The 14,443-nt window shown below is 46.0% G+C and overlaps 1 protein-coding gene across 1 annotated transcript in view; it reads left to right on the plus strand.

The window, feature by feature from the left end:
• LOC118516445 overlaps positions 1-14,443 on the plus strand; it is a 112,442-nt gene that overhangs the window by 30,728 nt on the left and 67,271 nt on the right. The gene's annotated exons all lie outside the window — the stretch shown is intronic.

The following is a 14,443-nucleotide window of genomic DNA, read 5'->3' on the forward strand; positions in this document are numbered from 1 at the left end:
TGCAAAAAGTGAAATCTCAACAATTTTGGTGAAGTTAGTTAAAAATAACCGTAACAAACTCGAAAGAAACTCTAAATGTTTGAGAAATAAAAATTTTCTAGTGAAAACGTCTTATGAAAGAAATCGAATCATAGCGTAAAAGGTTAACAATCAGTACGTGGACAACCGCAATAAGTTAACCGATTGAATGACGTTGCGATCGCATTAAAGTGCTCGAGTGTAAACAAAATTAGAGGACATAAGATTACCAGCGCATGATAAAAGCTCATTAGCAATAAGTTCTCATAAAGGTGGATCTGAACGGAGTAAGTCAGTTGACTATCTGCGCCGATAGTATTTTAGTACGACTCCGGAGTAAAGGATCAACGAGATCAAGACGACCGGGCACTTCAAGTAAAGGTAACACCGAAAAACTGTAAGTCAAACTTTCTTATTTAATAGATAAAAGATTCGCCGACATGCCTTATAAATTTACCACAAACACATCCGGCAGTTGCCGATTGTGCGTGGCGGAAGACACTTCCGAAGAAAGCATGAGCTCATGCTATGAATGTGACAGATGGTTTCATTTAACATGTGCCAAACTATCACGTAAACCAAAGCCAGAAGAATGTTGGCTTTGTGTAAAGTGTCAAAAAATAGCGTATGAGCTTAATAGATTACCCAAAGAATCTGCCAGTAAGGAAACAGATAAAACAGAGGCTATGTTCTCACGATTGGAACACGATTGGTCAACAGGAACAATCAAAAGAGCAAATACAAGAACTACAAACAAGGATCGCCGCACATAGAAACTCTATTAAAAAGACAATCGCTTATGCAGTTGCCGAGATTTGGAGGGGATCCTGTAGAATGGCCAAATTTTAAGCAAACATTTGATGATACTAATGAGGAGGGAAGATTCTCTAATTTAGAGAATTTAAACCGCCTTAAACAGGCCTTATATGGACCAGCCCTCAAAAGCGATCAACAACTAATGTTGGATTCTTCAAACGTGCCAGAAATAATGGCACGCTTAAAGAGCTCCTTCTGGAGAACAGATTTAGTGTATCTTGAGCTACGTAATAATCTGTGTAAAATGAAAATAATATCCGCACATTCACAACGTGGATGCGTTCATCTTCACGAACAAAAAATCCCATATAAAGGTAAATAACCATCATGGACCGCACCAAGGAATGTTAACCCATCACCAAGTTTTCATTTTAGTAATTGGTATTTTCATCACCAAGTAACACTGATGAACGATGACAAAAAAATTAAAACACACGCATTTTTGGATTCAGAATCCTCCCTAACACTGTTGGAAGCCAAAATCGCAGGGGCGCTTGACCTTCAAGGAAAGGAAATACCATTGCAATTGGTATGGGGAAACACAGGGAAAAAGAGGAGACCATAAAAACAGCCAAAGCGTAGAGCTAAGCATAAAAGGTGCAACGAAAAAGGGATATGTTCTGAAGGACGTAAGATCTGTTGAGAACCTTAGTTTACCGATTCAAACATTAGACGATGAACTTAGCAATAAATATCCCGACTTGAAAAATCTACCCATTCATTCATTTGGAAAGGCTCAACCTACAATTATTATTAGAATAAAACACAATCATTTGTTATTGGGTATAACTCACAGGTATGAAAAACCTTGTGACCCAATCGCGATGAAGACCAAATTAGGTTGGTTGACCTATGGAAAACCCAACGAAAACCAAGGGCCCAATTATTCCACGGTAATAAATGAAGATGAGGAAGATTTAAGAAAAAAGATGACAAATTATTTTTCGATCGCAAATTTTGGTGTCAAACCAGTGACTCAACTTCCAGAATCAGAAGAAGAAGCTAGCAAGCCTGGAAAGAAAATTAAATAGGGATCTGAAATTGAAAATATGGGCAATGGAAACATTTAAAGATTACGTGAAAAAAGGATACGCAAGAAAATTGGAACCATGGGAAATGGTGAAGAACGTATCCCAATTATTTTATTTATCACATTTTATTGTAATCAATAAAAACAAGTATCCTCCGAAACCACGTCTCGTTTTCGACGTCGCAGTCAAAGTAAAAGGACAATCTCTTAATTCCGCGTTACTCTTAGGGCCAGATGCTACTACCTCATTATTTGGAATTCTTATTAGATTCCGTGAAGGTAAATACGCCGTCTGCGGAGATATAAAAGAAATGTTTCATCAGGTCCGAATATCGCAAAAAAGATCAAAACGCACAACGCTTTATATGGCGAGATTGTGAAAACCGCTATCCTGACATCTATGTCATGCAAGTCATGACTTTCGGTTCGACATGCTCACCATCATGCGCTCAAGCCGCTAAAAACGATAACGCCGAGAGATTGACAGAAAAATACCCTCTTGCATTGGAACCCATTATCAATCAACATTATGTTGATGATTATAATGACAATGTTAACTCTCTAAAAGATGCCAAGGAGACGATCGAACAAGTAATTCAAGCTCACCAAGAAGGCGGGTTATTTATAACAAAATTTTGCTCAAACAAAAAAGAATTACTCACGTCAATACCACAAGAAAGAGTTGAATTAGACAAAATAAATTCTGGGCAGTAAAAATAACGAATCCTCTAAAATTTTAGGGATATACTGGAATACCAGAAAAGATAACATAGACTTTCGAGCCAAATTGAAAGAGCTTCCACCAGAAGTCCTCAATAAATTACGACCTCCTACAAAAAGACAAGTATTATCGTTTATAATGAGTGTCTTTGATCCATTAGGACCAATATCTCACGTCACAATACAAGGTAAATTGTTAATGCAAGAACTACATAAGGAAACAAATGAATGGTGTTTGGGAATGCGCCTTTGAGTAGGCAAAAAGAAGGCATGTATTGCGATGAATTAGAATATTTTATAGCAGTTAGGGCATATTAGTATTGGTAAGCAGTAATTATTAGTAGGGCATATTAGTAGATAAGCAGTACCTGAATATATTGTAAATAATCTTAAAGTGAAACCCCACCAGAGCAGTCAACATTGTGAAGAGCGATCCGAAATTGGTTGAGCTACGAAACATTGGTCCTTCGAACCGGATCTTGAAGAACAGTGCAGGAATAGTAGTAGTATTTCGGTAGAAAATCGTTCGCAAGCGCACTAAGAAGTATTGCTGTGTAGTGCGTGTGACTTTGGATAGATAGTGGGTTTCTGTGTTAAGACCAGCATCGGATAAAGGAACAGCAAAGGTGCTTATCCGGATGGAGCAGTTTGTGTGAACGAACAATTGGTGCATGTTAAGAAATTGCTTTGCATAAGATAAGCATCAAATACGATCGCATCAGAAAACGTATTTCGTTACACATTATTGAACGTGTGAGAGACAATTTAGTGCGTGGAAAGTAAGCTGCGCGTGTGAGAGAGAGAAGGACATAGACAGTGAAACGCGCGTACTGTGAATTTGTGTAAGCATCGTGATCGAGAGAGTGTACGGTTATCAACGCCAGTGTTTGTTTGAACTATTGTGTCGGAACAACGTAGCATCGGTCTCATCCATTCCATTCTAAGAGGAAATGGGTGTGAGGACAACTCAGCGTCGTATCGGCCAGCCATTTCGGTCTGCAGAGATTTGCGCGCGAAAGGTGAAGTTGGCGTCGTTTTCAGCCATCACGCTTGAAGTTCATTGAACAGTGATCGTTCAAACTCATGTGTGCGTGCAACCTTAACTTAGTGGCTTCAAGTTCTTAGAACATTGCGAGAGTATTGAAGTTGTACAAGTGTAAGCCAAAGCGTCGTCAGTGGTCAGCAACTTTCAGTCAGTGGTCAGCAACAACGTCAGTGGTCAGCAATCGTTTCAAATTTGACATTTCAGTTCAATCTGGCCATCCTCCACTTCAACCTAGCCTGTGTCTAGTTCAACTTGGCCATAGTCCAGAAAGGGTAACAGATTGTCAGTTCTACCTGGCAATTGTTTACTTCATCCTAGCCATTGCCCAGAAATGACTCGCACATCGTTAGTTCTTCTCGGAAACCCTGTAAGTCAGCTTACGGCATTGGAAGAAACCAAAAGGGAATACGAAAACGCAAGAGAAAGACTATTGTTCGAAGATGACGATGCAGATGAAGTGAAATTGCGTAGTGACCGGAAAGATTTCTTTAAGAAATACCACAAGATCAGAGGTTTCCTGTTAGAGTATCAAGGCCAAGAACATGGGCGACCCGCAGCGAATAGTACAATGGCGAATACTACGTGCACTACAGTGAAAATGCGACTACCGAAGATAGAGCTACCGTCATTTAATGGTGAAATCACGCAGTGGGTGACATTTAAAGACAGATTCACATCCTTAGTTGTCATGTATGTGACATCAACTGTCAGTTGGGCAGTTGACGTTTCTTTGGGCGCGATTTGGAAGCGTCTCTTTGTTATTATGGTTTTGTGCGCGACGCGAAGCAGACAGTGAAATAAATAAAGCACAAGTTCTCGAATTAAGTCAAAACGTAACATTTTGGTGTCAGAAGTGGGATATTTCCTCGTTCAGTGAAGTGAAAACAAGCGAAGTCATCATGGATCCAGCAACTATGGCACAGTTTTCCGTAATGATCGCGGAAGCCATAAAATCTGCGCTTGGTACCGCCACCAGACCGGCAAACGGAGACAACGCGGCTCGTACGCCGAAGGTGCCTACGTTTTCACACCCACCTTTTAACGCTGCTGATGGATCGTCGATAGAAGATTATTTCAACAGGTTCGAATGGGCTCTGAAACTGTGCAACATTCCTGCTAATAAATATGCCGACTACGCACGCGTCCATATGGGACCCGAGCTGAACAACGCGTTCAAGTTCCTGGTCACCCCAAAGCAGCCGGAGGAAATTCCCTATGAAGATCTACGTAAGACGCTTGAGAACCACTTCGATCGCAAGAAGAACAAATTCGTCGAGAGTGTGAAGTTCCGAAATATTGTGCAACAAAAGGGTGAAACAATTGCGCAGTTCGTTCTACGTCTCAAACAGGGTGCCGCCTACTGTGAGTATGAAACATTCTTGGACAGAATGCTAATCGAACAGATGCTGCACGGTATGGAAGCACGCGATATATGTGACGAAATCATTGCGAAGAACCCCAGTACTTTCAAAGAAGCTTTCGACATTGCCCTAGTGCTCGAAGCAACGCGGAACACGGTACGGGAAGTGTCAACAGCAACGCCGACAGCGTCAGCAGAAGCGACCAATAAGTTAGGTTATGAAAAACCTCAAACGAAAAAACAACAACCGTTCCGTCGTACAGCATCTTCCAGCCACAAACCATCCACCACACGTTCCCAATAAACATCCGAACGCCGACCACCTAGTGCTAACGCAGATCAGAACAGTAAGCAGACAAATACATCCTGTAATGGATGTGGCGGAGCACACCCAAGAAGTGTTTGTCGTTACCGCCAAGCAATTTGCAACACATGCAAAAGAAAAGGTCATCTTTCGCAGGTCTGCCGTTCCGGAAACGCACCGCGCGAGCATTCTATAAACGACCGTTCTCCTGCTTTCAAAATAGATTCTGTTCAATCCATCAACACAATCCGAAAAACAGCTCCTGCCTCTAAAATAATGATCAATATCAAAATCGACGGCAAGCCTACGGAGATGGAACTCGACACAGGTGCACCATGCGGTATCATCGGTGAAAGTACGTTGCAAGCACTCAAGCCGAAGTACAATCTTCTTCCAACAGACAGGCAATTTACCAGCTACACTGGTCACCGCATCAATTGTCTCGGTCGCTTGCCAGTGAACGTGTCGATCGGTCCCGCAACACGCCGATTAAACTTGTACGTGGTTTCAGGTCAAAGTGATTCACTCTTTGGTCGGGAGTGGATTGCTCATTTCATCAACGAGATCGACCTGAAAAGAATGTTAGCCCCGAACACATTCATCAACGCCATCACTAGCACCAATCTCACACCAGAACGTGAAACCCAGTTACAGGCATTATTAGACAGTTTCGCGAGTGTTTTTAGTGACGTACCAGGCAAACTCATTGGGCCCCATGCTTCCGTACATCTCAAACCAGATGCGACGCCGATATTCGCTAAAGCGCGGGATGTTCCGTTGGCATTACGGGATAGGTACTCAGCGGAAATCGATAAAAAGCTCCAGTCAGGCTTTTACGAAAAGGTGGAATTTTCCGAATGGGCTTCGCCAACTCATGTGGTTGCTAAGAAAAATGGGAATATTCGAATCACCGGAAACTACAAACCTACTGTAAATCCAAGAATGATCATCGATGAACACCCTATCCCCAGAGTCGAGACCATTTTCAATCGCATGAAGGGAGCCACTCTTTTCTGCCACTTGGACATAACAGATGCCTATACACACTTGCCAATCGATGAGGAGTTCCGTAAGATACTGACACTCAATACTATCACACACGGACTCATACGCCCAACACGTGCTGTTTATGGAGCAGCAAATATCCCCGCAATCTGGCAAAGGCGAATGGAAACAGTATTGCAAGGCTTAACCAACGTTGTCAGCTTCTACGACGATATCATTGTTTTTGTGGCGAATTTCGAAGAGCTTCTAGTAGCCCTCACTTCTACGTTGAGTCGACTTCAACAAAGTGGACTCAAACTGAACCGCTCAAAATGCGTCTTCGCTGTGTCATCACTAGAATGTCTGGGACATCGCATTGATCATGAAGGCTTACACAAATCAACGAAGCACATCGAAGCCATACGAGATGCCCCACGACCATCGTCACCGGAAGAGCTACAACTGTTCTTATGGAAGGCTACATACTACTCCGCCTTCATCCCGAACCTTTCCTCACGAACCAAAGTGCTGCGCGATATGTTACAGGCAAGCAATTTCGTGTGGTCACCGGAAGCGGATAGAGCCTACCAGGACGTGAAGCTAACATTGATTTCACCTCAGGTCCTTATGCAATACGATCCATCTTTGCCTCTCCTTTTAGCCACTGATGCCAGCAAAACAGGTCTAGGCGCTGTCCTATCACATCGGTTAAGTAATGGAACTGAGCGACCAATTGCCTATGCCAGCTGCAGCAAAACTACTTCAGAACAACGGTACCCGATCATAGACAAGGAAGCTCTGGCAATTGTTTGGGCGATTAAAAAATTCTTCCATTACCTGTACGCCCGTAAGTTCACACTTATAACGGACCATAAGCCTCTGACGCAGATTTTCCACCCGGAAAAATCGCTGCCGACCTTATGCATCAGCAGAATGGCAAACTACGCCGATTATTTGTCGCACTTCAACTTTACAATCGAGTATCGACCGACAAAGCTAAACACCAATGCCGACTATTGTTCCCGTATTCCGAGCACATCCACGCTATCTGATGTGAACAGCCTCTCTCTTCACAAGGGAGGAGACAGCCGCGATGAATTTGAAGAATTCATGTTGCATCAGATCCAGCAGCTGCCAGTACGAGCGGAACACATCGCACAGGAGACACGGAAAGATCCGCAGCTAGGAAAAATAATTCAGGACCTCGAATTGGGGCGAAACCTCGAACACGCTGGATATAAGGCACCGGAAAGCAAATACACCATGGTAGCTAACTGCCTTCTCTTGGAGCATCGTGTAGTTATCCCAACCATCCTTCGTCCAACTATCCTGAACGACCTTCACACTGCACACATCGGTATGGTCAGGATGAAAGCGTTGGCACGTTCATATGTCTACTGGCCGGGCATCGACACAGACATCGAACGAACAGCCAAATCATGCTGCGAATGCGCACGACAAGCTACATCACCGCCCAAGTTCAGCAACCATCACTGGCAGTATCCAAATAACCCGTGGGACAGAATACACGTCGATTACGCTGTACCCATATTTGGAACGATGTTGCTAATCGTCGTGGACGCCTTCAGCAAGTGGGTTGAAGTCAAGCCAACCCAATCAACAACTACTGCTGCAACCATCCAACTGTTGGATGACTTGTTTGCCGCGTATGGAGCACCGGTAACAATTGTGTCGGACAACGGGACACAATTTACATCTTCTGAATTCAAGGCGTTCCTACAACAAAGTGGTGTCAAATTCCACAAGTTGTCTGCTCCATACCATCCGGCGACCAACGGACAGGCCGAACGCTACGTCCAAACAGTCAAGCGTGCTTTGCGAGCGATGGGGACAACTAGCAGCAACCTGCAGACGAACATCAATCAGTTTCTGCAGCAGTATCGCAAAGTTCACCACAGCGAAACGGGAGAGTCGCATTCGCCGCCCACCAAATAGATACTCACCTTAGAGCCTCTCTAAGAAGGGAGGGAATGTCATGTATGTGACATCAACTGTCAGTTGGGCAGTTGACGTTTCTTTGAAATAAATAAAGCACAAGTTCTCGAATTAAGTCAAAACCAAGGTGTATGTATTTAGAAGGTGGATTTTTATCGATTTGACAGGGCGACATTTTAGTCGAGTTATGTCAGAGTTTGTTTACAAAAACATATGGTATGGGGCTACCAACATGAACAAACAGCCTCGATTCTCAGTCCTTTGAGCAATTTCGCTAATTTATGGGTCATCTTCGCATATTAAGTGTTGTCCCACAGACGACTGACGATATTTGGTTGCATTTTTCGTCAAAAAGTCGCAAGCGATACCATCACCGGCGCCTCCTCCGACGCTGCCGTCACTCTTCTCAATACCCTTCCCCTTGATCACCACGGAACTGTTATGTCAGGTCGAGAAATGTCAATTTGCTCTAAACAACTCTACCTTCTATATCTACATACCTTGGTCAAAACGTAACATTAGTGCATGATGTAGTGGAGTTAACGGATGTCATGAAATTGCAATATTTGCTATCGTCGCTGAAGGGGGATGCCGCGTTGCAATTTGAGCATGTGCCATTGGATGATAAGAGCTATGCTCCTACGTGGCAGGCGCTGTTGAACCGGTACGACGACGACAAGCTGCTGAAACGAGAGTACTTCAAGGCCTTGGTCCAGCTCGAGCCAATGAACGCCGCAACTGCAGTTGAGCTTACCAGAATAGTTAATGAGACCAGACGTTTGGTTCAAGGCATGGAACGACTAGAAGAGCCAACCAAGCATTTGAACACGCCGCTTACAATTCTGGTAATGTATAAGCTTGAAAAGAACACACTAATGGCCTGGGAACAATTTTCAGCGGAGCAGTCGAATGATTCCTATGACAAACTATTGGAGTTTTGCGAGAAAAGAATCAGGATCCTGAACAGCACTGCCCTGCACCAGACGAATGTGATCGAAACTAGAGCAGCTACTAGATCCACTTATCAGCGAGGACGATTCACATCCCAGGAGCAGCAAATGGCAAAGGGTAGAATGCACAGCGTTACGAGGCTTCAACATCAGCCGTTCTCCATGAACTGCGCTGCCCAATCTCATCCATTGTTTTATGTTTTGTTTTTAACAGAACTTATATTTATACATCAAATATTTTACACGGATACAAATTCACGCCACTTGTATATCAACGCACAGACACAGCACATACAGTCAATCGGGGAGAGATCACCGCTCGGACGCTAGGACGAATCTGATCTCTTAGTGGACGCTCACGCTCGTTCGCTGACCTCTCGGTAGATCGCACTAACACATCAACCGGTGACCGTTGCATGTCACCGGTGAGTTCCCGTGACAGATCTACCGAGCCAGGTTGGACCATAACATCTCCCCCCTTTTAATGCAGCCGATACCCATCGAGCCTACGCGGGAGTCTTCTAGGCCTAGAAGACCGGCGTGGCGGTTCCATCGGCTGCTGTCGTCTTCTGGGCAGAAAGGGTACTGGTCTGGGAGATGGTAACGGTAACGGAGAGTGGTCCTCATTGATTGTGACCGGAGCTGGTCGTGCGACGTTTGTTGAGTCCATCAGGAGGTCAAGCGGCAGCGGCGTTGTTGTTCCAGTAGGTTGAGCCACGGCGCAAGCATGGCAGGTTTCGACGCACTCCGAAATGTCCTCGTCGATGTTTGGCCAGTACACGTAACTTCTGGCTAGAGCTTTCATCCTCTGCATTCCAGGATGACCGTGGTGTAGCTGTTGCAGACATTTCTGGCGTAATCGGACAGGGATTACTACCCTCTCCCCGAACAAAATGCAACCTCGAACTGTAGACAGAGCCTCGCGTCTGTTAAAAAAGCGAGCCAGCTCTGCACCATAGGCGATGTTCGGGGGCCAACCTTCCATGACATAGCGAGAAACCTTGCGCAACAACAAATCTGCTCTTGTAGCGTTCGCAACGTCTCTAAAATTAAGAGGAAATGCATTAATTGATTTAGTTGCAACAAAACTTACATCATCTTCTAGTTCGGTGCTGGCTACGATGTATTCCGGTTCCGGTTTTGCGTGCTCGTTGATCAATCTGGACAATACATCAGCGTTCCCGAACTTTGCAGAGGGCACATATTCGATGCTGAAATCGTAAAGCTGCAAGGTGAGCGTTGCAGTCTATTGGCGGTGTAGACTGGTATACCCTTCTTCTAACCGAATATGCGCAGCAACGGGCGATCAGCGGTCTGCAAGCGAAAATGACGACCGTACAGCATTTTGTGGAACTTGGTGACGGCGAATATGATAGTAAGCCCTTCGCGATCAATCTGGCTGTATTTGGTTTCGGCGCTAGTTAGCGCTCTCGATGCGTGTTGTACAACCCTCAATGAACCGTCTGCGAATTTGTGGCTGATGGTAGCCCCGAGTCCCACGGCTGATGCATCTGCAGACACTACTATTTCGGCGTTCGGATCGTAATGCGTTAACAACAACTCGGAGGATAGCATGTCCTTAAAACGGGTGAAGGCGCGCTCACATTCTGGTGTCCAAGCGAATTTGTCCTCGTGCTTTAATAGGGCGTCTAGCGGGTATCGTAGGTCACGCATTCTGGGTACGAATCTGCCGTAATAGTTTATCGCGCCTAGGAATGATCGGACTTCACTCACGTTTCTTGGCGCTGGCAGCTTTCTTATAACTTCGATCTTAGCTGGATTGGGTCGAAGGCCACGTCGATCGATGATGAACCCGAGGTATTCGATCTGCTCCATCTTGAAAGCGCACTTTTCCGCACGGATAGTGAATCCGTATTGCTGAATACGACGGAAAAGGTTCAGCAGATTCTCGTCGTGCTCGCGTTCCGTTTTACCTCCGACTATTACGTCATCCATGTACCCTGATGTGCCCTTCAGCCCTGCGAGCATGGTATCAATAAGTTGTTGAAAAGCAGCGGGAGCGATTTTGATACCAGGCGGTAGGCGGTTGTAGTGGTACAAACCGCGATGGGTGTTAATCGTAAGCAGGGGGCGGTATTTGGCGTCGATTTCGACTTGCAAGAATGCGTCGGAAAGGTCGATTTTGCTGAAGTATCTAGATTGGGCCAATTTGGAGAAGATATCGTCTGGGAGCGGTAGTGGATACTCGTGTGACCGAAGAGCCGAATTCAGTCCTGTCGAATAGTCCCCACATATTCGGATGCTACCGTTGCTCTTCCTAACGACGACAATTGGCGCGGCCCACTCGGAATAATCAACTGGCGTGATGACCTTCAGCTGTTCCAGGCGATTTAGCTCCTTCTCAACAGTTGCTTGCATGGCGTAAGCCACCGGACGTTTTGGACAGAAGGTAGGGCGGACGTTGGGTTTTAGATGCAGTTTAATGTTGGCCTTCGTGCATAGCCCTGTACCATTAAACACGGCCGGAAATCTGTTTTCCCAGGTAGCAGATTCGCATTCTACTTTGCTGCAAAGCACATCTAAAGGCATCTGTCCCAGTTGGAAAAGGTCGATGATATCCGCTCCTAATAAATGCAAGTCTGATGGTACGACACGGATTGTCGCAACTTCTGTCCTCCCGTGAATCGTCACATGCGATTTGAATTCGCCGTCGAGCTGCAGACGTGTACCCGATGCCGTTTTTGCGTGTACTTTTGCCGATGAAAGCGTTGGCATACCGAGCTGCTTCCACGTCTCCCGTCCTATAATAGTGATATCGGATCCTGTGTCGAGCTGCAATTCGATCGTCCTGGTTCCTATTTGCGTGATAACGTATTTACGTTTTTGTTGCACGTTGCCCACGTTGACCGTCACTACACGTGTCGCTACAGCTGATCGCTTGCGGAAACGGGATCCTCTCTCTCTCCTTCGGCCCGAAGTGCGACAGTAGCCCTCTTGTTTGTTGTTTTCATCGTTAGGCAACGCCAGTACTCGATCTACCCCCTCGGCGGATATCAACGCGCTGTCTACTTTGAGACCCAGAATGCGTTGACCTTCGGTAGACAGTTGCTCCAACGACATCTCCGATTTCTCCTCAATAATGGTCAGCAATCGCATGCGGATCTCGGCATCCGCATCGTCTCTCAATACGCTTATCAGTATAAGGCATTTGAATTGCGCTTCATTCATCGATGCGAACTGGAAGTCGTCACAGGCGCGGTTTACTCGGCTCGAAAAGGTTAACAGATCCTCGTTCCTCGCTTTCACTATCTTTAGGCATCTGTAACGTTTACTAAGCAGCGATTCTGTTAAGCCGAATAGGGTTTTAAGCTTGCTTACCGTTTCATTGAAGCTGATGTCGCGGGGCAACTGTGGTAGGATGTAGTTTGAGTACCGTGCGTACTCGATCGTGCCCAATTTCCTCATCATCAACCGAACTTTTGCCGAATCCTCGAGCCGGGAAGCATCTTGTGCAAACACGTCCTCGTAACGCTTGTACCACGCGTTGAAAGTTAAACCGGATTCTGCCTCGTACCGGAATTCCGTGATGCTTGCCGATAATGCATCCATGATGATCTCGGGGTCTCGTGGCGCTGCGGGCTTCTGCTGCGGTTGGTACTGGGGCTGGGGTGCTGTATGCTGTTGCTGCTGCATCATCTGTGCCATCATTTGTTGCTGTTGCTGCTGCTGCTGCATTTGTTGCTGCATTTGTTGTTGCATTAGTTGCAGCATTTGGTACAGCATCGCTGTGTCGGGACCCTGCGTCGCCGTGCCTGGTTGTGCTGCTGCGGTGGGATGCGGTGAGGGTGGATGAACTGTAAGCGTCCCTGTGCTTTGCGATGGCGGATGCTGGCGTGGGACGAAAGCTGCGTTCAATGCGTTTGCTCCGTTCTGGGACAACCGACGCTGATCGTCCATCCCGGTAGTGTCGTCGGGGCTAAACATAATTCTGCGGCGTTTTGGCGGAATTGTCCTCTTTTACAGAGATAGCACGTAACACGCGAAACGATTGCGGAGCGCGAAAAAAAAAAACTTACGAACGCGACACGAAAAGTTCTTGTTAATGAATATTGTATGTTTTTTTTTCTTATTTCCTCGTCGCCACTTTTATGTTTTGTTTTTAACAGAACCTATATTTATACATCAAATATTTTACACGGATACAAATTCACGCCACTTGTATATCAACGCACAGACACAGCACATACAGTCAATCGGGGAGAGATCACCGCTCGGACGCTAGGACGAATCTGATCTCTTAGTGGACGCTCACGCTCGTTCGCTGACCTCTCGGTAGATCGCACTAACACATCAACCGGTGACCGTTGCATGTCACCGGTGAGTTCCCGTGACAGATCTACCGAGCCAGGTTGGACCATAACATCTCCCCCCTTTTAATGCAGCCGATACCCATCGAGCCTACGCGGGAGTCTTCTAGGCCTAGAAGACCGGCGTGGCGGTTCCATCGGCTGCTGTCGTCTTCTGGGCAGAAAGGGTACTGGTCTGGGAGATGGTAACGGTAACGGAGAGTGGTCCTCATTGATTGTGACCGGAGCTGGTCGTGCGACGTTTGTTGAGTCCATCAGGAGGTCAAGCGGCAGCGGCGTTGTTGTTCCAGTAGGTTGAGCCACGGCGCAAGCATGGCAGGTTTCGACGCACTCCGAAATGTCCTCGTCGATGTTTGGCCAGTACACGTAACTTCTGGCTAGAGCTTTCATCCTCTGCATTCCAGGATGACCGTGGTGTAGCTGTTGCAGACATTTCTGGCGTAATCGGACAGGGATTACTACCCTCTCCCCGAACAAAATGCAACCTCGAACTGTAGACAGAGCCTCGCGTCTGTTAAAAAAGCGAGCCAGCTCTGCACCATAGGCGATGTTCGGGGGCCAACCTTCCATGACATAGCGAGAAACCTTGCGCAACAACAAATCTGCTCTTGTAGCGTTCGCAACGTCTCTAAAATTAAGAGGAAATGCATTAATTGATTTAGTTGCAACAAAACTTACATCATCTTCTAGTTCGGTGCTGGCTACGATGTATTCCGGTTCCGGTTTTGCGTGCTCGTTGATCAATCTGGACAATACATCAGCGTTCCCGAACTTTGCAGAGGGCACATATTCGATGCTGAAATCGTAAAGCTGCAAGGTGAGCGCGAACCGTTGCAGTCTATTGGCGGTGTAGACTGGTATACCCTTCTTCTAACCGAATATGCGCAGCAACGGGCGATCAGCGGTCTGCAAGCGAAAATGACGACCGTACA

The sequence above is a fragment of the Anopheles stephensi genome, unplaced genomic scaffold (assembly GCF_013141755.1).
Source record: "Anopheles stephensi strain Indian unplaced genomic scaffold, UCI_ANSTEP_V1.0 ucontig293, whole genome shotgun sequence".
Taxonomy (NCBI): Eukaryota; Metazoa; Arthropoda; class Insecta; order Diptera; family Culicidae; genus Anopheles; species Anopheles stephensi.